General features: G+C 38.4%; 1 protein-coding gene across 10 annotated transcripts in view; it reads right to left on the reverse strand.

Annotated features, from left to right (window-relative positions):
• Positions 1 to 24,676, reverse strand: part of Nrg3 (neuregulin 3) — a 1,054,015-nt gene that overhangs the window by 236,027 nt on the left and 793,312 nt on the right. The gene's annotated exons all lie outside the window — the stretch shown is intronic.

Genomic DNA, 24,676 nt, shown 5'->3' on the forward strand with positions numbered 1-24,676 from the left:
AAATCCACCAACACCCCAAATTCCCCTCTCATCTGTGTGGATAGTGGTGCATGTTTCCTATTCAATACTTTGGTTTCCAAGTGCACTCAGAGACATTTTTCAAGCACCATTTTTTCTTACAACAGATATTTTCTAATATTACACACCAGTTACAGTTTTAGGCTTACTGTATTATTTCCTTGTGTTTTATTGGTTTTCTTCTTTACTGATTTTGCTTTTTTGAATTTATTCTGTAGCTCTTCTTCCTGTCAGAGTCACTTCCTTGCCAGAAATATCAACAGATCACCTGGCATGGTCGGAGGAAGCATCTAAGTCTCCCTCTTTGCTCCTGTATAGTTAGAAAATACATGCAAAGTGCCTAGCCTCTTCCAGGCATTGTCAGGGCAACTATCCTGAGTGAGTATATTGCTGAGGCTAGGAACACCCTGGAAGCTTTGAGGCGCATCCAAACCTTCAGTTCTGCTTGTTCTGCTTGGCTCAATCAATTATGGCTGCTTGATCAGCTTGGACAACCGCCACACATCTACAGCCAGTTCAAGCTACAAATGTAACTAAGGTCCCAAACACTGTCTGGATACAGTCTCTTTAAGTGAGAAGGTGGTATTTACTGGTCTTCCTAAGGTTTAATCCGTCATGCTTGAACTAAGCAGAGAAGTCACCATTGTCACCTGTGAGATGAATCCATCCTACTTGAAGAGGGAAAAAATTGGGCTGCTGACATAAAAATCATGAAAATCCGATTTGAAAAACAACCGTCTGCTTGTTAGAAATCTATGAAATTGACAAAAGTATTCAAAGAGACGGTCCCTTGGCACTTGCCAGGAGGACGGTGAATTCTTCACTCGGACTGTGCTTTGTCTCCTGAGTGTGAGAAGTATTAGATGAGGCTTACTGCAACAGGGGCAGCAATACTGAAGACCACTTTCTGCCTTTCATTCAGAGCTAAACTGAAACTCAGATAATCAGACAGGCTCTCTTCAACACCTTTTTAAAACATGAAACTCTCAAAAATGTTGGTGATTTTCCTCCATAGTCTGAGAACAAAGGTTTCTACTATGTGTATACAGATATCTCAGAAATCACATGTGCCTTCCAAATTCATTTGAGCAAACCCTTATCTCCCACTGCTTTAAATATAAATAATATCTATTGTGGCTTGAAATAAAATGGACAAATGCTTGGTTTTCTAATAGTGAAAAGTCAGACAGACAATACTTAGGGCTGAAACATATTTGTGATAAATAAGATAAAGTTCTGTGTTCTGAAAGCTGCCCTGATGCTGACATTTATGCTCATCTAGAATTATCAATGCCAAGGTACTTCAATCCTTATTTCTCTGTGACTGTGAATCATGCCCTGCATATGTGTTATCATGCACATACACTTTCTAGAGCTGTTATTTCCAACCCATGCGGGAGATTTTATATATCTTTTAACTGCTTGTATGTTTATTTAATGTGGAAATGACATCCTAGTGGGAATGGCAGCTTTTAAAGGAAAGCACCATTTTTTGTTTGTTTCTTTGCTCACTTTGCTTGTTAAAGTTCATTGTTACTTAAAACACATTATTCTATTTGTGTGTGGAAAACAAAATAAAAGAAGAGTTTTAAAATTTTTCCAGTCTTAAACTGATTGACCATCAATCAGAGCCCACCTTAGGGTATCAGGCTTCAAGGGATGTTGGGAAAATTGTAAATTGAGTCTTTTCCAGCTATCTTCACACCTGTGGGCTGCAGGTAATAGAGCTTGCTGGTGAGTGAGCAGCCTTCCTCCGGCTAGGGAGCCAAGCACAAGGCCCATAGCCACTTACTCAACCCCAGCAAGCCCTGCTCTGTTGGGAAAGATATGCAAGCCACTGCCAATTGGTGCTAGGGTTTGAAAAAACAACACACAAATTTCTCATTTAAAATCCCACAAACACCACCTTGATAAGTTCAGACTTATCCAAACATGAAGATGGAATGTTGTTAGTGTAGACTGCTGATGAAGTGATTTGGATATAAGACAATACTGAAGCATTAGGGGAAGGGGGTGTCTTCAGAAACAATTCTATTGCATGAATGAGTCTGGAGAACCCACTCTTGGGCTGATAATTGACAGATATTGTGTGGTTTGCTTCTGCTTCAGTTAGTTTGGAAGATGAACAGAGTTATCGTTTTCTTTTTGAAGAATACAGTGTAAAGTACAAGAGGGGTATTTATATACCAGAATACTGGTCTCATCTTAAAGAGTGGCATAATGAATGGCATTGAAAAGTACATGTGTAATATTGAATGGTAAATATGGCTTTCTTTAAAAAAGCACAAATCTTGCCTTAGCTGGGTTAGTAATCTGTTCACTTTCTTCTCTGCTTTTCTCTGAAAGCTCACTCAGTCCACCTATTCCTATATTTCTTTGTCTTTTAGAAGCCTGCTTAATAGCTACTATATTAAAAAAATACAATATTGTTTGGTCATTTCACAGGTAAGTTTTGATTCTACATACTCAGGCAATAAACATCAAGGGTTGACAAAAGATTGCATGAAGAAAATGAGAGACTTATTACCAAATGTAAAATAAGTACCAAGCAAAGTTGGTTTATAAGAGCTGAGATGTGTTACTGTGGGCAAAATTAGCCTCAAATTTCTTGTGTTTACTTGGAGCTGAAGAAGTTGTCTCTTTAGAAAATATAACTTCTTAACACACATTTTGCTTAGTTTCCAAGTATAAAAATCATAAGGAAAAGGATCATGGAGATGACATTTGAAGCCAAGTAGGGCAGATAAAATGATATAGACACAACTATAATTGTTCCCTAGAAGAAGAGAGACTAGCCACTGGCAATGGTGGACACAGAGTTAAGAGAGGGATGGGTACTCTGCACACCCAGCTCCAGTATCTTCCAGGTCTAGTCAATGGTGAGCGTAGGTACCATATTACACTCATGTCCCCAGAGTGTAAGACCGTGTAATTTCAAATGTATCCACATGTCCAGTTTAATTCGAAATAACAGGAGTCATTTTGGATCATTTTTTCTCTTCTACATTGCCCTGAGAAAAAACCCAGTGGCTGGTTTTAGCCAACAAACAAACCAAAAAAAAAAAAAGATAATCAGTAACCAAAGGGAGTGCCATGGATATCAGCCAAGATGAGGAAGTACAAAACACATTATCTTTGGCTGGAATTCAATATTGTTTAGTCTGGTATGGTAAAACAGAAATAGTCAATATATCAAGACTGCATGTGGAAGGACCGCAAAGAAAAGAGTTTTAAATAGTTCAGTTGGCACACTTTCCCTGTCCCATGAACATCTTGCCAGGATAGTGAATAGCAATGAATGTAAAGACTCACAGTTGCTGAATGGGCTAAGGAATAAGCAATGTTTGAGTGTTCAGCCCTAAATGGGACATGTCTAAATGGGACATGTACAACACCCCCTCTAAGTCTCAAGAACAACTCAAAAACAAGAGCAGAAAGAATAAGAGCAAGAAGATAGGGAGAAGTGTTGCAGAATATTATTTTAAAGTGTGTTACTTTTGTTTATATTGCATTTGTTTAGCTCTGTGAGGCTGTGTTACTGTGCCTGTCTAAAATACCTGGTGGTCTAATAAAGAGCTGAATGGCCAATAGCAAAGCAGGAGAAAGGATAGATGGAACTGGCAGGCAGAGAAAATATATAGGAGAAGAAATTTGAGAGAGGAAAAAGAAAGAGTAAGAGAAGAAACGGAGGATGATAGGGACCAGCCATCCAGCCACCCAGCCACCCTACCAGCCATTTGAGTAAGTGTAAGATTTACAGAAGTAAGAGAAAGGTAAAAGCCAAGAGGCAAAAGGTAGATGGGATGATTTAAGAAAAGCTGGCAAGAAACAAGCCAAGGCAAGCCTGGGCATTTATAAGTAAAAATAAGCCTCTGTGTGTGATTTATTCAGGAGCTGGGTGGCAGGTCCCCCCAGAAGAGCAAAACACAAACAACAGAGAGGGGTAGTGGAGTACTGGCTTCAGAGTGTGACAAGAACAATGCAATGTGATCTCATAGCAGCTGATGCTACTTCCTATGTTAGGCCAGAGCAAGACTGGTTCTGTCAACAGCCAATCATGGATCATGGAGGGATCACCAGGCCTATCCCTCCCTACTGGCTATCAATACGCTCATGAGGAGGAGCAGTAACTGGCTTCAGTTGTATACCCAAACCGAGCCAATTTGGCTCCAATGATTAGTTCCATGGTCACAGAACTGGCAATGGTTGTAATCAATGGGTCATAAAACAATAAGACACACGAATGTGGGGAAAGAACTAGCATAGAGGTTGGAGGGTGGATAACAGGTGTGGGAGGGAGGGAGATAAAGAGCAGTGGGTGAGGATAACTAGAATGCACTATATACACATATAAAATTGCCATAAAACAACTTTATTGACAAAAAAGAAGTTTGGTCATGTGTTTATGTTCAACAGGAGCTGTCATCTTTGATTGGCTTAAAGCAGTTCTTGCAGTCATCAGCCCAACTACTAACATCATTTTCACCTCTTTCTTACAGTTCTCATACAACAGTTTACTTGTTTGAGCCAATGATTCTAGTATGGGTAAAAGCTGCAGAATCCCCAGGTGCCATTACAAGTTATCCAATGCTTCCAGAATTTGAATTTCAACATCTTGATAGAATAATTTAATTTAATTTAAAATACATGTTAGGTGAAATACATTTTTCACTTTCTCTTTCTCCTTAATTTTCTCATTTCTTAGTGGAAATTGTTATTGCTCACCTGGACTGTTCTCTCATTGTTCTCTCTCTTCGTTCTCATATATGACCTGATTATATACATGGATGATCTATCCAACACATAGTCTTCACAATCCATCTTCCTTATTAATATCATAATTAGTAAAGAGTTAAGTTTCTATCCTGATGTTTCTCTCTCTCTCTCTCTCTCTCTCTCTCTCTCTCTCTCTCTCTCTCTCTCTCTCTCTCTCTCTCTCTCTCTCAATTTGGTATTTCAAGACAGGGTCTCTCTGTGTAACATTCTTGGATGACCTGGAACTCTCTTATAGACCGGGCTGGCCTTGAACTCAAAGAGATCCGCCTGACTTTTCCTCCTGAGTGCAGCTCTTCTCACTTCACTTAGTTTTTGTCTGGATGTATTTTATATGATTTTTTTAGTGTCTTTGTTTACCAATTTCAACTCAAGTATAATAAAATGAGCATAATAGTAGTAAAAAAAATAATACATATAGTTGATATACTATACTTCTGATTTGGCAATTTTCATACCTAGAAACATTATGCTTTGTGTCTACAGGATGGGTTTTGGAAAACGCAAAAAGGAAAATATCCAAACAATGAAAATATATGGAAGATTGTTTCAATTCCTCTGTTGTATAGTCTTTATATGAATTCTATGGGAAGCATAAATACTTGATTTTAAACAAAATTTAAACAAAAGAAATCAATTATTTCTCTGAAGGAACTAGTGGCAGAAAAAGTATATGTATTTTTGGCTATTTAGCCCTTTATCCTTAAAAAAAAAGTGGCCATTACTTTCAATATGACCAGAAATTAGATACCTGGTCATAGTGAATCACTCTGTCAATTTCAAAAACTCTATGGAATTCAGATTTGACAGAGAACAATTCATCCAAGTATTCTACCTTTGCTTTTGCCAAGCCTCTTCAGCGCCAGACTTTTCATAAGGAAAATGAATAAACCATGATGAAGCTATGTTTAGCATTGGGGGTTGAGTAGTGCATCTCCTGATCATGAATCCTGATTCTGGGTCTAGTGTTTAATGAATGCTTAATCTTTCTCATCCTTGAAGATAATAGTAGCTAATGTCTAGAATTACAATTAATAATAAACGATCCTATAAAAATGGCTCATGGTAAACATCCAATAGATTCCAGTTCTCAGTGTTCCTTGAACTATCATCCCAGATATTTCAGTAAGGGAGTAGACGAAGCAAAGTTATCAATACTAATTCAAGATCCCACAACAAGAATTTGCACTTCCTGCAAACTCAGTGGATTGACTTCAAACTTCTGCTTTACCTATGAACCCTCTCATTCTCTCCAAGGATATTTGATCAATATGTAGATTGGTATTCATTCTACATTTTATATAAGATTAAATAGTTGAAAATGTGGTTCAGGCACCATGAACTGAAGCTATTATTTTAAAAGTGATAGAACTTGATCTGTAAATTGTTATCCAATATCAATATCAATGACTATGTTCTTAGTCAAACAGCATTATAGACACTGATTTAAAGACAAAAGTCTTGATTTCAAAAGTTCTTACCACTTATGGCTGGGAAGAATCCCCAGGAAAACATTACTAAAGAAGCATAACATTTCTTTCTCTTTTATTAATAATTACAAATTATAGATATGTACAATGTATAACATTATTTTCAAATTTATTTTGAAATATATTTCAAAAAGTATAACCAAATAATATAAGCACTGTCTTACGTTTTTTAACAATAAGAATACTTAAAATTCACTCAACAATTCTTAAGTACATAATATTTGTTGTATAATTTATATAAGATACAGTGTGTGTTTCGAACTTATTTCTTTCATGTCATTATTTGGAATGTATATTAGTACAGTCAATGGGAAAAACAATGTGGAAGTTATCAAAAAGTAGAAAATATGTCTGGTTCAGCAATCTCCCTATTTACTTTGCATAGACATTCAAACAAAATGAAATAAGCATGTCAAGGAAATATTTGCATGTCCATATTCACTGTATTGTTATTCACAGTAGCCATGATATGGAGTTGACTTAAGTATCTAGTAATAATAAAGGAAAAATAGGTAAAGAAAATATAAAAAAAACAATGAGATACTGTCTTAGTGAGGGTTTCTCTTGCTACAATAAGATGCTATAACAAAAAAGCAAGTTGAGGAAGAAAGAACTTATTCAGGTTATGCTTCCACATTGCTGTTCATCACCAAAGGAAGTCAGGATAGGAAATCAAACAGGTCAGGAACCTGGAGGCAGGAGCTGATTCAGAGGCCATGGAGGAGTGCTGCTTACTGGCTTGCTTCACATGGTTTACTCAGTCTGCTTTCTTATAGAACCCAGGAACATCAGCCCAGTGATAACACTGCCCATATCGATCACTAATTAAGAAAATGAATGCCTTACTGTTGTGGAACAGAGTATGTGTTTGGCTATGTAAAGATGTGTTTCTTTTGTTTATGTTGCAGAATAATTATTTAACTATGTAAAGATGTGTTACATTTGATTAACTATGTAAAGATGTACTGCTACTCCATCCTGCCTGCCTAAGGCATCTGATTGGACTAATAAAGAGCTAAATAGCTAATAGCTAGGCAGAGGAGGGATAGATGGGGCTGGCAGGAAGAGAGAAAAGGGGAGTCAGTCAGCCAGCTGGGGGCCAGCTAGCTAGACACAGAGGAAGCAGGAAAGCAGGATGGACTGTAGGTTGATGAGGTAACAAGCCTCTGGGCAACACATAGATTAATAGAAATGGTTGAATTTAAGTTACAAAAAATAGGTAGAAACAAGCTTAAGCTAAGGCTAAGAATTTATAATTAATAATATGCCTCTGCATTATGATTTGGGGGCTGGCTGTCCAAGAAAGCCTACGACATCTTACATATGGAGCTAATGGAGGCATTTTCTCAACAGAGGCTTCTTCTTCTCTGATGACTCTAGTTTGTGTCAAGTTGACACAATACCAGCCAGTACAGATACTTTCAACCAGAATGAAAAAATTGATATTGTCCTTTGGGACATCACAGATGAATATTGTACACACTGTATACATCACTGAAATACATTGTGTTGTGAGGAATCAGCTAAGAGCAAACAGTGGAATCATATACAATATTGCTCATTTGTGGAACTTAAAAAGTTGAGTTCAGAAACAGAGCAGAAAGGATGTCTTCCAGGAGCTTAGGGCTGGGTATGCACTGTTTATGACACTTCTTCATGGTAGACTATCTGTATTAAAAACAAAACCTAACACTAAAACCAATTAACCAACCAAATAAAAACAAAAGATTGACTCAAGTAATCTGAAGTGAATGGCCCAGTATGAAAGAGATAGATGAGGAGAAGTCACAATTCCAAAAGCTGCTTGTTCTAAATGATAAATGTGATTGGTGGACCAGAAATTTTTCTCCCTAGGGACCTGCAGCCTAGAGTCATTGGCTCAAAATCATTAATGGTTTTAGAACAAATTCGTGTCCCCAGCCAGTCTTTAACTGAAACTAGAATGTAGGTTTGACTATGGAGAATATTGTGACATTGATTAAAGAGTAAGCTTTCTTTAGCTGAACTGAGAATTTAATTAAGTGGTCTTATTTTAAAAGGAACACTAATTAAGACAGCAAGATCTGTAAGTTAACCACTTGGTATTAACATTATCTACAGATTAGCTATGGGTACAGACTTTCTACAACACTTCTGACTCTAAAAGGAAGAATTTAGGGTGGGATTTGTATAAATTTCAGTGTAACAGCTGCCTTCTATAATGCAGAGATTTATCAACAAGTAACTACAATACCTTGTCAATTTAGAGGTTTCCCAACATGTTATCTAGTCCATGACTGATGAAAATGATTCTTCTAGGGTCATTCTGACATTTCTGACTAATAAAATTGAACCCAAAATCTTACCAAAACAACCACTAAGAATGGTTTAACAGTTTATCCCTTTGGGCAAAATTAGGATATGAAAACTAATGGAGACGAATTTCTTAACTTAAAACTGCTATAATTTCACATGCAAGCTTTAAGTCTTCTACTTGGATGCAGGAAATAGAATACATTCGGTCACCAAGAGACAAAGGAAAATAGTGACATCAAGTAAGACATACTGAAGAGACACAAGTGCAAATGTGTGATTATGAAGCACTAATATCTTCTCCACCAGGCAGTGTGTCTAGCAGCTACCTGGCCAGGTACATCATTTGCTGTCACTACCAGCAAATCAGTGGCCATTTGCTCAGATCCTATCTTCACCTGGGATTATGGCACAGTCTCTTGAGGAGAGTCATTGCTGAGGTGTGATCACATTAGTCTCAATGAACACTTAGTCTTTGATATGGTTGCCTGACCCTACTTGCTCTTGTCTTTCACTTTTCCCTTAGTATTTCAGTCATAAAACTAAAACATGTAATGTAGTATGAAGGTACCAGATAATTTAGGATACAATATAGTGTGATTTAGTACAAAGATGGGCTGACGGAACAACCCTTTCCACTTTAGTTTTGATTTTATCACATCTGGAAAAAAGCTACAGAAGGTAAACCTACAAACATGGTGGAGCTGGTGAGGTCTCTCTCTGTGAATTGAAGATACTTCTCCTGATCCCCTGTGATCTGTCTCTTACTCCAAAGTGACTAAGGCTTATTCCTATATTATTATCCTTACTCCTATAAGACTAAGGTTACTTTGAAGATGTCCTTAATCTTGGTTGTCTTTTAATGGCTCTACCTTCAGGTGCTATCACTGGGAGTAAGTGAGGCTTAGGGGAGCATCACAATTCTGGCCATTATAGATACCAAGGTGCAGAACTGATATCCACAGACTAGCCAAGGCCACAACACAAATTCCTCTATACACAGCATGTCCAGAGAAAAGAAAAATGCTAGTTTATTTTGTATTTCAGATAAGTAGGATTGCTTTTATGGCATATGCAATATGTGAGGCAGAAAACAAAATTATATTCATTGTTTCCATGAAGTCCAAGTCTAACTTTGCTTACTGCGGATTATTTGCTAACTCAGGCAAACTTACATGGGAGAAAAATCATCCAGAGAAAATTACCAACAGGACTACCTAGATTTAAGCTAGGGTATAGCATTGTTACCATAACTATTATATCAGAATTCAGCTATGTTTTCCTTTTCAATATTGCAATGTTGGTTTTATCTTCCTTATGCATCCTTGTGTTAACCACATAAAGCGTTCATATAGCCCAGTACGTGCCTCTTCAACAGCCTGAGCACTGACAGGCAACTTTACCAGGAAGTGATATTCAACTGAAGTAATGCTGTTGGCAGTTGTTGGAGTGTCTGCCTTGAGTGGACCACCACCATGCTTCGCATACCATCAAAATAAAGCAGAAGAGCTCTTGGGCAGCAGGCCCACTGGCATGGACAGTTAAAGGACTTCTTGCTTCACTCTTCAGCTCACTCTACTTTGGCTATCTTTAATACTGTTGTGCTATTGAGTTTGAAAAGCAGTGTGTACACATGTGTCACACATGATCGCCAACAATCAATAATCAGACATAAGAAGAGACCCATGTGAGGGGCTGTGGTGTTCTTTCTGGAACTCAGTGTGGGTTCTGAGATGGTGAGAGAGTATGGCATTCATAAGAGATCAAGAAAGTCAGCTTATTTTCTGTCTGAGCTGGTTGGGCAACTCCCTGAAACTAAATGCTACAGAGCTTGATAAGGCAGAATCAGAGAAAAAAAAAGGTGAGAGATAATTTTTATTTTAAAGGTATCCCTATGATTGGCATTATAAAGGAGAAGGCCAATTCATTAACAAAGAGACTGATAAACCACCCACAGCATGTTTCAAATAAGTGGTAATAATTATTGTCTTCCTGAGAAAGAGAGCAAAGTAGCCACACAGTGTCACTCACAAATCAGTTTGTGAACATCACAGAGCATACTGCAAAAAGTCACAGAGCTTTCTGATTTAATCAAGGCAGGAAAGAAGAAGAGTTCATCAGTTTACATGTCTAGATCATAGAAAGTTCTCCATTGGATGTAAATTGTTTTCTAAAGCCATCTTAGAAGCCTCTAGAGTTCAGAGCCCTAATTGAACAGCATATCTTCCCATTGATCCCAGGATATTGTCCAATCAGCTGACAAGGACCAGCATATCTGCAGGCTAGAGGACTTGGGCAGCTTTGCTAGGAATCTGGAGCACTAGATCGCCCTTGTGTGATAAGGGAAAGGGGATACAATCTTTCATTATGTATGACATTCATCAGCAGGGAGGAATCTTTGGCCTGAATGGAGAATGATTTCATATTAACACACCTCATGTAACTCAGACTATGAGAAGTTTAAAGCAGAACCAGTCTTAAAAAAATAAAAAAGTATGACTCAGGCGCTTAGATTTAAATGGATACTCAGTTAAACATAATCATTAAGAGTTTGAAAGCCTGTTAGGAAGAAACCAGAGTACTGTGTGACCAGATCAACGTTGGTTTTGCACAAAAGTCCCATTTTGTAATCATGCTTTCTGCACATTGAAATGCCATTAAGACCAACCTTGGAAACTAAGAATAATAAACTAGGTAAGGAAAAGAAGGAGGAGACTATTTGTGGGGTAACTAACTTCCTGAGAAAGTCACTACTCTGTGTAGAAGAGACCAACCAAGACACAGATGCCATGTGTTATATGAACCAAGCAAAGAGGAAAATCTCAAAGGAAAATTGTGTGATAAGCTTTCCCGTGTCTGGGGAGAGGTCCCGGGGAGAAGGTAGGCCTAGGAAGCTGGAGAGCAGCCCGTGTCTGGGGAGAGGCCCCAGGGAGGAGGTAGGCCTAGGGAGTTGGAGAGCAGCCCGTGGTCGGCTGCTCTGCCTACTGAGCACTCCTGCCCGTGTCTGCTTTGTACTTCAGGTTGATTGGCCCCGGGGTTCCCCGGATTCTCCTGCTGCCAGTTCCCATCTCCCACTAGGAATGCTGGGATTAGAACTGCGTGTCCCGTTGTGTGAGGCTTTTCTGTAGGTCCTGGAAATCTGAGTTCTGGTCGTGAGGCTTGCGGGGCAAGTGCTTTACCACAGCCGGTATTTGTGCAGTTCCAATTTAAAAGCATGCTTACTGGTGATGGCACACAGGATGCGGCGGGCAATTTAGTTTTGAAATATGATTTAGAGTCTTTATTGTGCTGACTATATCAAGCAGTTCTGTTTTCATGTGACTTTCTGTAAATGGAATGCCCCAATATTATATTATTTGATGCACGGACACTTTTGTGTGTACACACACAACAAAACCAAAAACATTCCCTCCTAATTAAACCAGATGCGTATGTAGATTTTATATCCAATGTATATATGCTGTGAAGAAGGAATCATAAAAAGCACCTGCTCTCACGGCAGCATTGTATAGAGGAAGAAGTTTTGAAATAAGAACTGGACACCTGGGTAAGACATAAAAGGGCACAAGTAGCAGAACAAGGTCCAGGACCCACGTATTCTTTCTAAATTTAGGGTTCTCTTTGCTATTTCATGGTTTCTGCTAAGAATCAAAGACATTCCTAAATTCATATGCCACATCTGATGCCAGATGTTTCCAAATCATTTCGATGAAACATTCTTTTGTAGAGAGGCCAGTGTAATCTAACTGGCTACAGCCCTACTTTCCTCTCTTCTTCCACCTTTACGTCAAAGCCAAGTTTAAAAGGAGGTGATGATATTAAAGCTACTAACATGGAATGGAAAAGAGAGTGAAGAATATTATTATAAATCTGAATGTTTTTGCAACATGGGCAAATCACACACACACACACACACACACACACAAACAATAGACACACAGACATCTACACATACAGACATAAACACACAGAGTAAGTGGGGCCAGCTAAATGGAATTCAGAAGAGTACTCTTATTAGTTACCTTTCTGTTGCTGTGATAAACACCATGACCAGGGCAACTCAAGGAAGAAAGAGTTAGCTTTAGCTGACAGCTCCAGAGGGGTGAGAGTTCATGGTGGCAGAGAAGGGAGGTGGTAGCTGGAGTAGGTAGCTGCTCACACCTTGAACCACAAACACAAATCCAGCCTCCAGTGATATACTTCCTCTAACAAGGCCACACTTCCTAGACCTCTCCAAACACTGACAGCACCTGGGGACAAAGTGTTGAAGTGCTCACACCTATGGGGATCATTTCTCATTCACACTACTACAGTGTTTCACTGGACCTGTTGGCAAGCGAAAACGAAAACTCGGAAGATGAGTTATGACTTGAAATCACGAAATAGCCCATGATTACTTTATGTTAGCATTAAGCATAGAGGGGTCACACGTGATGCTCCTTTTGGTGTTTATCTTTGAATACACTGACCAGAAAGTGCTTTTAGAAAGTACTACTTCATCTTATAGTACAACAGCTAAAGTAAGGACCAATTTCCCTGCAGGCCTACATCAAGCACACATGTCTGAGAGCTTTACTCAAGATGAAGTAAAGCTCAAGGGAGCTGATGATGAAAAGGAGGGGCTTCTACGACTATTTCATGGGGAGGACTCTGGGGCTAAGAGAAGTGCATTTCAGTGCCCCAAGATACATGGAAATTATGTGTGCAAAGTCCCATGAATGTCCAAGTTGAAGCAACACCTGAGGCTGTGTTTCTCCATTTCTTAAAGCTCTTAACCATTCCTAAGTATTATGTATAATCTTTAGTTTTGTGCTCCATTAACTATTTTTTAGTAAGGATGGCCTATCATTCTATACTTATTGTATATATAACAAAAATTAAACTACAATTTAATGATATACTCATTGTCACTTGAGAGCATAATTTAAAAGAGTTTGAAATTGCTAAAAGAAAAAGACATGATAGTCAAGAATGCTTTGAACTTAATATGTTAAAATATTCCAACCTCTCAATATAGAAAAGCAATTAAAATTAGATATGCCAAGCAACCTGCATCTGTACTTGAACACAAAAATAATATATATATATATATATATATATATATATATGATCTATTTCTAAAGAAGAAAAGAAAATATGATATAGATATGATACAATGAAAGGTTAGATTATGGAATCTACTTTTAAAAAGTAAATTGTTTAAAATGTTTTACATTGCTATGGATTTTAGTTTATTGATACAAGATTAAACTTAATTCTGTTATACTAAATATATATTTCTATTCTCATTTGAGGTATTATGTTTATGTAACTCATTGTAATGGATAATTAAGAAATATTTGGTTTACGTGGTAGGATAAGTTAGATATAAAACCTTAGACTCACAAATATTAGATAGATAGGATATCTTCTTTAATATTGTAACTGTAATTCTTGCATGATAATTGTTTTGTTATATGTAATTTTACTATGTTAAAGTTAAAACCTTCCTTTTTGAAAAAAAAAGAAAAAGGGGAAGTGTTATGGATGATTGACTGATAAATAAAATACTGATTGACCAGTAGCCAGGCAGGGAGTATAGGTGGGACTAGCAGAGAGGAGAATTGAGAGAACAGGAAGGGGAGAGGAGGAGATGCCAGCCTGCTATCCAGGGAGCATCATGTAAAGGCAGCAGGTAAAGCCATGGAACACGTGGAGATATATGCATTAACAGAAATGGGCTGAGTATAAGAGTAAGAGCTAGACAATGGTAGACCTGAGCTAATGGCCTAGCAGTTTAAATAATATAAGCATCTGTATGTTTATTTTATAAGTGGGCTACAGGACTGCCAGGGCTTGATGGGACCCAGAGAGAAAAACTCTAGCTACACACACACACACACACACACACACACACACACACACACACACACACACATTATATATATATACATATATATATAGTACATATATATGTATGTACATATATATATGTGTGTATATATGTATATACAGTTTTGTAAAATGAATTGATGAACAGTCTTATTAATAAAAAGAACCCTGGAGCCAGATATTGGGGTGAAAGCTGAGAGATGAGAGGAACAGAACAAGCCATAGCCACAAGTTCTTACCCTAAGAAATCCTCAGTCCAAAGAGAGACCTACTTCCTGTATATTCACACCTATATGTCTTTCTGTCCCTGCCCTCTTGCTTCCTTTCTCCCCTCAGCTACATCACTTTCACCTTTCCACCCAGCTCTATCACTTCCTCTGTGTCTGTTTGTGTTTGTCTGTACAGACATCCAGACCTCTATAGTTAACTAGTGTTGGGAATTAAAGGTGTGTGCCACCACACCTGGCTCTGTTCCCAGTGTGACCTTGAACTCACAGAGATCTGAATGGATCTCTGCCTCCAGAATGCTAGGATTAAAGGCATGTGCTACCATTGCCTGAATTCTATGTTTAGTATAGTGGCTGGCTCTTTCCTCTGATCTTCAGATAAGCTTTATTGGTGTGCACAAATAAAATTCCACCCCATAGTTCTTTTTTTCACTGTCAGTTTAACACTGGTTCTGGGACTCTCTGTTGATAGCACAAAATGTGTTTTCTCAAGGCCCTTATATAAAACAGTATAGTATCTGCATATGAACTACATAGTGTTACATAAATAGTTACATTGCATAATTTATGGGGAAATAGGAAACCTAAGTATGGACATGTTCAAGAAGATGTATTCTTTCTTCCAAATCTTGTCTATTAAAATTGGTTTAATCCAAGGAGGAAGTGGTAGATGTAAAGGTCCAACAATGCAATCTAAACATCCAGGCAAATTTTCATAACATCAGTACCAAAGATCATTTTCTCTATTCAGTTTAAGGCAACAGGCCTTGTGTGTGTGTGTGTGTGTGTGTGTGTGTGTGTGTGTGTGTGTGTGTGTGTAAACTATAGTACAAAAACATCTTTACCTCCATCTCACTGTAGAGCTTTACCAGTCTTTCCAACCCATGTCATTTGTTCCTTTACCACAAATGTTCTCAGTGGCTCATGATTATACTCACAGGCACACACATGTGCCCTCACACCCTGCTCACAGCACCTAGGGGGCAATGATCTCCTTTTTCCTCTGAAATTTCATTGACTCTTTTGCCAACAGGGCTAATCTCACTGGCCTAGCACATTATAAAGCCCTGACTGCTAATTACTTGAAGCTTCTACACTCTTTTGAAGATGAAAAGCTCTAGTGTTCTCATCCTGTTCCTTGCCTTCAAATAAAAAAGTTACATCATGTAAAATTTTCTGGGGGATTTATTATCAGCCCTTTATCTAGAAAAAGCCACACCACAATTCTGATTACAAGTTTAATGACCTACTCTTAAAACTTCCCAAGGCTACAACATAATTAGTCCAGTTTATAATTAGTACTTTAAAAAATCCCATTTGTTAGAAGTACATAAGATGAGACTGAGGCTCCTAGAAGTAATCTACATCATTTGCTATACAAAAAACCACTTCTATTTATCAAGTGCTTTGTATTTTTCAGATCTTATGCTAGACACTTAGCATAACTGGTTGCACATTCCACTCAGTATTCTTGGGTCTACTCTTTTATTTATGGTTTTAGAGCAGAGGTATAAAATGATTTGGGAGTTTGATAATGACACAAACCTGGTAAGAACAGATGCTGTTACCTATGCCCTAGGATTTTGACCATGACCTTTTCATTTCTGAGTGCCGAAAAGTTTCCTCATTTTCTGTGCCCACAATTGTCTACTTACATTCTAGAATGTTCACTATTAGTAGACTTCTTGCTAGAAAAAATGTGCAAGAAATGAACAAGAAAGGAGAAAAGATCATGATAGTAATTGTGTCATTGGTGTATACAGTGTATCTTGAACAGGTGTATTTGTAGATGTCAGCCTTTCTAGAGATGCTGAAAATAGGCCATTTAGAGAAGCCTAGTGGTGATCTGAAAAAAAGACCTGGGCAAAGCCTCCTTGAATGGAAAGGATATGTAACGTCAGTCATCTTACAGTGATTGTTATCCTGGAACAGTATGTTTGGTCTTGTACTGTGTGGTTTTAGACATCCATAAAGACCTTCAAGTACATAGGAGAGGAAGGGACTAATGTAGCTTGTAAAGATGACCCTTTCTTAGTTTCTTTCTATGTGTGCACCAGTGAACTTGGATGAGATTATGGAAGCAGAAGGTACCCAAAATCTCAATTACTTAAATATGAGATTCCTGCCCTTAAAATGTCACTACAAAGAATCAGGTCATACAGCACAACCTCAGGGCTTAGGATGAAGGCATTCAACCCTACATTTTTCAAGGTGTATTTCTTCATTGTTGCCCTTCTGTCATTTGGCATCCCTGTGAATGTTCTGGGGAGAGTTTTCATTTCCTTTGTCAGCTTGCAATGAGGGAAGTATTAAAGATGAGTTCTAATGAAGAAACACATGACTGCATATGAGGAATTTCTTTTCACTGATTAAATAGGAACCATTTTCTTTAATTAAAATAAATGGTTCCTAAAATATTTTAGTATTGTGCATCTACAGCTTACGGATCAAAGTATTCAAATTTCCTGTAGCAGGGTAATTTATATTGGCAACCAGACCACCAGTTGTTCTTTATGGATCCTTTAAATTACATATAAAGAGCTTTGCAATCAGTGATAATCAGTTTCCAACTTAATTTACTTACCATGATGCTATTAGGCAAGGAGTAGATAGCAGAGTATTAAGTCTCTTGGGTCTCTAATTTCTCCCTAACACCTTCCTCTGTAATTATAAGTGCCTGTCATAAAATACATCAATGTTTCGTTTTGGTTTGGACCAAAAAAAAATGCTTATTTTTTATCAGGGGTGACTACAACTGACTTCAGCTCCAGTTCTGATCAGCAGAGCCCTGAACACTGATTCACTAATTTTTAAAACTTGCCTGGAAGATTTTTACAGGGCAGCCGGTCATACAAAAAATTTCTGTGCTGACTCTGAGTGCCAGATTTCAATGGAGAAGGGCAAGTATATGTGTTTGTACATGTAAAGCCTCCATTTGTAAATTAGCTAAACATTAATATGTAAAATCTCGATTCTTTAGAACTCCCTGCATACATAATAACTTTGTTACTTAGCCAGATTCTTACACTATTTCTCTACAATTGCACTGATATAAACACAATATAAGTTCATTTTCTGTGTGTGCTTCCGTGTACTTATCCACTCTAAAGTCAACTGCTGATAAATTCATATTCATAGGTTGGCTCTTGGATGTAGGGCCTTTGTAACGCCATGAGGTTGGGAGGCTGGAATCCTTAGAAATGAGATTATTGCTCTCATAAGAGGTATCCTAATGTCGAGTGTTCTCCTTCTCCACATGATATATGATAAGAAGTTGGCAGTCTGCAGTCTGGAAGAAGACCCTCATTCACCCTTATGTCAGACATTCCAGCTACCAGAACTTTGTCAAGTACTTGGTCGTTGGGTTCTGGTGTAGTAGCACAAACTGCCTAAGAGTGTTTTTAACTTAACCTTTTCAGTGACATTGTATATCCTTCAAGGCATCTATCTGACTGAACTTTTGAAATGTCAATAGTTCTTACATATGCATTTTATTTATTTTATCAAGTAGCTACCCTGTGACATTTCTATTTTGATTGAATTGAATAGTTGAACTAGCTGAGGCTCAGAACATTTAAAGGGTTGAAAGGGGATGCTTTTTTGTCACTGTAGCACTCAATCAGAGCAGAAAAGGGATCAGAGATACTGCCGAAGGTGTTGAGATTGACAACAACTCGGCCTTTTCTATTCCTAAATGGTCCCACTTTTCTGAATCTGACTCAAAATAGCTCAGTCTTGCTATTTTAGAAGAAACTGAACTGTGATGTTCAGTAGGGATACACAAAGAACTTCTTCCAGCAACTTTTTATTCATCTTAATGTAAAAGCTAAGAATTTATAAGAAAACTCCTAGGTTTAAGAATTTTACGCATAGACAATCAGAAACATTTAAGAATAGACAATCAGAAACATGGTAAAACATTGCTATTAGATTTTTAATAGTCAAATGATGACCTTTTCTCTCTCATCGTTGTGAGCCACTAAGCTTGGGGTGGGAGAGGACTCATATAATTATAGTTAATAAAGCCATGTGCTGTGTACCAAACCTGTAAACTCAGTCAGCACTCTGACACTGAGAAAGGAAGATTGGGAATTTTAGTCAAGCCTTGGCTACACAGCAAGAGGGTTTCTAAAACAAATACAACAAAACCAGATATATTTAATAGTTGATAGTTAAATAAGATATATATCTATATATAAGTATTCTGATATGCCACCATATTTTCCTGGAAGACTATCAGCAATACAGATCAATCAGTCCAAATTTAGGACCTGGGATGTAATTTTCTCACAAGAAAATCTGATCTTTTTAATTCGGCACAATCCTCCCATATGGAAGGAGAAGCAAAGTATCATCATTAAACTGAAAAGGAGAAATCGTCTCTTCATATAAATGTTTGCTAGAAGCGGTAACCAAAGCAAATTCATTCCTGGTGTTTTGAGAGCAAACCAAAGCAGTGCAAAGGGGCCCTGTTGCAAAGAAGCCCGTGGTGCAGAGGCTCTGTGCTGGACCTTTGTTGTCCCTGACACGGTGCTGCAGCCGCAGCTGCTCACAACAGGCGTCTTGGTGGGAGAGGTTCAGTTTTGTGGGGGAGCATCCATCTGCATTTCCAGGAGAAACAAAAATGGTGAGAGCTGAAATGACTGTGTTGTGGAGACAAGATGGAGGCGGGAATAAAGAGAATGATTAACACACAACTCTGAACAGCACCAGCCCTGTGTGTTGCCATGCAGATTTCAATAACAGAGGCAGAGGGAGTCTAACATCAGATTCTTGCATGATAAAATGTCCCCCACTAGAAAGTATGCTACAGCCCATAGTGTCTTTGGTGTGTGTGTGTGTGTGTGTGTGTGTTTTTGTGTGTGTGTGTGTGTGTGTGTGTGTGTGTGTGTGTGTTCACATACAGACCAGAGGTCAAAATTGAATGTCTTCCCCAATCCTTCTCCATCTTATTTTTTTGACAGGATCTCTCTTGGGAACTGTAGTTTACTGATTCCCAATGAGCTCCACTGATCTCCACTGATCTCCCAGTCTCCCCCTTAGCACTGGGATTACTGATGGATGTTCAGTACCTGGATTTTGTCTGGGAGCTGAGAACCTGAAGTCGGATCCTCATGCTTGTACAGCCAGCAGTGTATCAACAGAGACATCTCCTCACGAGTTCCCCCAGACCATAATTCCTTAACAACCCATTAAAAAAAACGCTAGCTTCCAAAGACAAAATAAATAATTCTTCTATGGCTTTTAATGCTCAACACTCAATTTAGTCTCTTCATATAAATTACCCTGTAAAAGAAAATTCCCCATAGTCAAGGTGCCATGCCTTCCTGTGACTTCAGTAAGATTCCTGTTGCTTAGACCTGGAGCATCAGAAGCATTTGTGATCTCTCTCCCTTTCTTTCCCAAGCCGTGTACAAAAGTAGAAACTGTAAGTTCAAGGCAATCCTTTGAACTATGTAAAAACCTGATCACTTCTCCCTCCACTGCTTTCGAACTCGGGTGTGGTTACGAATCTGCACAAGTGGGGAACCCCCAGCTGGCCAGGCCAGGGTATCCCACGTGTGAGGGAAAACATGCTTGGCAGATGCAGCCGGGACTGCAGCCAGGGCAAAGTCCTTCACATCCAGGCGCTGCAGCATCCACGTGGAGAGTTTATTATAATAGAGAGACGAAGAGAAAGATAGGAAAGAGAGGGACAAGGAAGAAAAAGAAGAGAGAAAGAGCAGAGGTGCGCACACTGCAGGAATGGAGAAAGAGAGCAGAAAAGAGAGAGAGGAAGGGGAGGACTTTTTCCTTAAAATGAGGCTTTTATGTCAAGGCACGGGGTGGTGCCAAGGGGCGGGATTTCAAGGGGCGGGTCAGAATAGTAACAGATAAGGCAATGCATAATCAAAAATACATTTTATATATGTGTAAGCAGCTCTTTCAAAAAAAGATCAGCAAGGAAACACAAGAAAAGACATTAATATGGAAATAAGTAAAGGCAAATCCATGAACCATTACCAAATTAAGACAAATGAAAGAAACAATAAAGAAACAAAAATGTTCTTTAAAGATAATCTCTAATAATTAGAGTGATGAGAATTCAAGTCAGAGAGCATTTTATACCTAACATGTGCAACAATCAGATCTTAATCCTGGAAAATTATACAAGTAATAGTGTATAAAATAGTGCAATAATTGTGACAATATAAAGTTATGCTCAGTGTGATGTGCTATGCCTGGGAACTCCTTTTCAGTCTGAATTCTGACAAGGGAACACTCACATCCATGCTCAAATTGTACAAGAAAGTTACTGACCATGGTCATATTAACTGGAAGCTTGTGGTAGCCAACATGGCCGCAAAACCGTTATGTGTAAATAACCTCACTATTTATGACAGAATAAAATGTCCACAATGAAAGCAATGGACTATTCACTTCTTGGCAAAGGAGAACAGAATTTTTGCTTCAGGAACTTTTCTGTTCTAAATAATTCATTTGTAGTGCTTAAAATATAAGAGCAGTTTCAGATTTAAAGACCAAAATAAAAATGAAACAGATACCCAAAACAAACCATGGTTCTCCAGCCCTGTATTAATCAGCGGCAGGCCGAAAGTCTGAGAGTCTGGCCTACCAGGATGGAGGAAATCCCATGGAACTGAAAAATAAAGTCAGACTCTGCCTGGCTTGGGGAAAAGATGTGTGAGTCTTTATTCCAAAGAACATTGACATCAAAGCCACAGAAGGGAAAGGGAAGGCCTGGGAATTACAGGTCTGAAAGCACTGTCCAGCAGGGACACTGTGGTGATGGTATACGTTAGCTGATTAGATACAGAGGCCGTTGTAAACAGAAAATATAATTTTAAATTTAATTAAAGAACTTAGCTTCTAAAACTGGCTAGTGGCTGCTTGCTTGGGTACTGTTGCATGCATGTTCCAGAGGCCCAGGAAGAGAAGATTCCAGGAATGCAGAGCTCACAAGGCCAGCTTGGGCAGCAGCTGGTTCTGAGATCTGCCTGCTCTCCTTAATGTGATTGCCTCCTAGGAGCCAGTTCAGATTGGCTGCTCCTGGGCTGTTAGAGAAGCAGACAGTAGGAAGATGAGCAGTAAGACAGCAAGGCAATTAACATGGGGCAAGAGGGAGAATTAAGGAAATAGAAATTTTATCAAATGAGAATGGAATCAGATATTCAAAATACATGAAGCATCAGTACCTCACAAAACGACTGCTTTGAAGATATTCAATATGTTTGCTGAGATTAATTATTAACATGGAAGAAAAGAAACCCTTGCTATTGAGAGTTAATTAGAAACAGTATATGTATATATCACTCAATAATAAAACATTTAAAAGTACAGTAATCTTTTCTAGATACGGCTTTAAAACAAATTAATAAAAAATGTGGTCCACAGCAAAAACTAAAGGGACAAAGGTAACACTCATTAGGAAAAAAAAGTGTGGGGTGGAAGGAAATGCAATTCATGAAAAATATAGAGAAAACCACAGAAAAACAATTTTTGCAAGCAAGAAACACAATATCTAGGCATAAATTATCATGACTGAAAACATCCCACTTCTCCACTAAGCAAACACAGTAACTCCTCACACCCTTAGCTCTTATAATATAACTGATCAATATGCAACTAGATACAGCATAATTTACCTGAAAATATCAAAGACCCCAAATCTCCAAGCTAGCAAGGAGTAGAATCAGAACAGAATTCACAGAATCAAAATTTCTTTGATTTATAATAATGGCTTTTGTAGAAGAAATGAGATGAAAGGGAAAAATTGACCATTCCTATTTTTTGTTTTATTTTGTTCAAGGGACCTGATTCTGATATGTAAATAATTATACCATAAAGCTGACAAATAGATATGAAGTTCTTCATTGTTTTTTTTCTAAAATCATTTTAAAGTTTTTCAAATTTTTACTTTTTTCGCATTGGTTCTTTAGAATGAAATAGTCAAGTGTAAGGGGTCTGATCTCACCTAAATGATGACATTGATAAAGTCTGATGTTAAAGGAGAAACACCGTAGAAAGTAAATTTGTGTGGTTGGGTGAGCTAGCTGGCCCAGGACAGGAGACTCACAAGGAAGGAACGTGGTTTACACAATTACAGTTTTCCTGGGAAAGCACAAACAAGAACCTAATCACTCCAGATTCATCATCAAGGACTGACCAAAGACATAACTTCACCCAAGTCCACCTTGGTAAACCAGTTCATTTTTTGGGCTTACTTACAGAACTGTGGCCAAGGGGTGACTTCTGAGAACACAGATGAACCTTAATCAGCCACATTCACCACCATAAAGTCCTAGGCAGGCCCCAACCCATCCCTGTCAATTCAACTGCCACCCTCTATATACGATAGCACACCCAGACTCCTTGCAACTGAATTACACATACCGAGAGAGGAGTGAAGAGAAGGGCTGGAATGTTACCCTCCTTAATTATCCCCCTAAATGAACCCCACAGGCCCCACCTTGTTAAATGTTTCTTGCGAGTAGGCACAGCTGCTCTGGTGAAGATGCTAATAGCTATGGTATGCTTGAGGAGTGGCATTGCACAGTAGGGCAGCTAGAAAATGTTTAAGGGCTTTTACCTATATTATGTCTTCGAAACACTATGGAATTTGAAACAAACATTGCTGATATTTGTAAGGAATTACTCCACCCTGGGGACATGATTGAAACACACAAGACAGTACACACAAGAATCTCAAATCCCTAAATGGTAAATAAGCAAATCTCCTTGGAAGCATTTTCAAATTTCCTATGTCTCTCCCTGGAGAGCTGCAAGTGTCATTTTGGGGAGGCATGCCTTCTGTTGCTCTACCCCCCACCAGCAGCATTTAACATTCCTGCTCTAATGAGCTACTAATGCTGACAATATTGTCACAAATCCCTGAGGTGGGCCTACTTGCAAAATGTTGCCATCAATTGCTGGAGATTGAGGAAAAGGAGAATAGGGAAGTAAGTACATGGGCGCTTAGTAAGTGGGAAATTCAACTAGATTCTGGAAGTTCCTACAGCCGAGGTTGAGGATGATAAAGTATTCCAAAGTATACTAGATTCTAAATCTAAATCTGATAGGCTGGGTCAATATCCAGACAGAAGAATAAACATACTGCAGTCACTAACATCTGGCTTGAAAATAGTCTTTGTCTAATAGGTGGTGTGTTACTGCCTGTGCTTGTCCTGGGGTGACTCCTAAAACAATAAATCTATAAAGACACTCTATATTGTTCATATTGTCATCAAAGGCACTGTTCTGCTTGGACAGGTGAGTAGAAACTGGGAAACAGCCTGAGGTGCCATCATGCAAATACCGGAAGGGAACAATGTTTTATCTTGTCATGGATCACTAGTATAGATTTTTCTCTCTGAGAAGAGATTCATTTTCTTTTGTTCAGATTCAAGTAGATAGTAGGATAAGAGTTAGCTCCAAATTTGCTTTGTTTTTCCCGAGGCAACAACATGTAAACCTTTCTGGGGAGCATTGATTAATACTTTTGAGGGCAGAGTTTCATAGGGCTCTAAGCTTGGGAAGAAACACTTGTGGGACTCATAGCTTACAAGAAGGGTAGTTTTGGGTAGTTTTGGGGGTTCTTTTATGGTGATAAAAGAAAAGAAATAGGCCAGTGGAACAGTATAGGATGTACTGCCTTATTTGGGGGCAGGTATCAGAAAGACCAAGGGCAGTGGTTCTTAACCTTCCTAATGCTATGACCCTTTACACAGTTCCCCATGTGGTGACTCCAACCATACAATTATTTTTGTTGCTACTTCATTACTCTAATTTTGCTACTGTTATGAATTACAATACAAATATCTGTGTTTTCCAATGGTCTGAGGCAACTCTTATAAAATTATCATTGGACTCAAAAAAGGATCACAACCCACTTACTGAGAACCACTGACCTAGAAGGTTTGTTGAAGGAAAACATGGCTAGTGCCTCTAACTCCACACAACCTGTTATCAAGGCCTTTCTATTAAAATTAATTAGCACCAGGCAGT

Source organism: Peromyscus maniculatus, chromosome 9 (assembly GCF_049852395.1).
Source record: "Peromyscus maniculatus bairdii isolate BWxNUB_F1_BW_parent chromosome 9, HU_Pman_BW_mat_3.1, whole genome shotgun sequence".
Taxonomy (NCBI): domain Eukaryota; kingdom Metazoa; phylum Chordata; class Mammalia; order Rodentia; family Cricetidae; genus Peromyscus; species Peromyscus maniculatus.